This window comes from Myxocyprinus asiaticus, chromosome 18 (genome assembly GCF_019703515.2).
Source record: "Myxocyprinus asiaticus isolate MX2 ecotype Aquarium Trade chromosome 18, UBuf_Myxa_2, whole genome shotgun sequence".
Taxonomy (NCBI): domain Eukaryota; kingdom Metazoa; phylum Chordata; class Actinopteri; order Cypriniformes; family Catostomidae; genus Myxocyprinus; species Myxocyprinus asiaticus.
In genome coordinates, this window is record NC_059361.1 from 181,050 (window position 1) to 182,500 (window position 1,451).

Below are 1,451 nucleotides of genomic sequence, written 5' to 3' on the forward strand. Positions count from 1 at the left end.
GGGTAGCTGCATTTGAAGAGGCGGTAAGTAGAAGCCTGCGGTTTAGGGACTTATTTGCTAAAAAATGGGGCTAATATTTAGTTTTTTAGGGGGACTCTCGAGGAGGGGATGTGGAGAGTGTAGTTTAGTTTAATCATGTATGTTTATTATTATTTTATTTATTTATTTGTGTATATATATATATATATATATATTTTTTTTTTTTATTATTATTTATTTATTTTTTTTATTTTTTTTGGATTGTGTGTGTGTTATGTGGGACCACAGGGGTGTTCGTTAGGGGTCAGGGTGGGATTGTATTAGTAGGGTTTAAATGTAAAATGTTGATTCTTTATATATGTGTTGAGTTTTTTCCACTGTCATGTGCATATGAATCAATAAAAATGTTAATTGCAAAAAAAAAAACAAAACAAAAAAAAACATGCACAAATAGGAAATAGCACGCTCTCTGTCTCCTCTTCGGAAAAAACCTTAAAGTGCTTAATAGTGCAATATTCTGCTCAAAGAAAAGTGTGATGCCGCCACTCCATGTCCATTCGTGAGGCTGCGTGTGCTGTTTAGTGCCAAGTCTGTGAGCAAACCTTTTCAGTGATGAACTTTAGTAAAATCCCAATAGATCTTCACATCATTCACACATGGAGGGGACACGCGAGCAAAAGCAAGCGAGAGAGGATAATGTTTGATCTTTGTGTTATTTGTAAAATGCTGAAGTCCCTCACACCTGTATGTGAATGTTACTCTGGCAGTAATCATTTATCAGTGTCATGCAGCCTGTTTTATTCAGCTGTGTGCTGAATGGGATGCCAAACAAACCATTGACGAGACACATCATGACCCATGAGCGTGTAAACAGGTTGATAATGTTCTGAGAATAAAACAAATGTGTCCACTGCGGCCAACATTAAAATAAGCCTTTAGAATCTATCATTTCCGAATATTTTATTTTACTATTAAACCAGACTCCTGATATAAAGTGTTAAATTGAATACTAAATTACCACTGCACTGAAGTATGGTAAAATAATCAATTAATAATTGTATTCAGCCTTTATTCAGTTTTACTAACACGTGATAGAAATGTAGCAGCAAAACAATCACAGGATGGTCCCATCAGTCTGTATACACTTCAGAAAAGTGTGCATCATTCATTGAGTGCATGTGGGCTTAAAAGATACAACTATGCAGAACTTTTATCTTCTCTCTTCTATGTTCTACTTAACGGCTAATGTGACCCCTGTACCAAAACAATTTCACACCTCTGCTCAATTGAATATGCAAGTCTAATACTGTAAATTGGCACTCAAAAATCCCTGCAGTTTGTGAACAAACAATTGCTGCATCAAAACTTATAAATGTGTATGATTGTGCACATCAGTATGTCCTAATCTGCAGGTGCAGCATTTTGCTGTCATTTTCAGCGACAGATCATGTGAGAAAAACGAAGCAATAAAT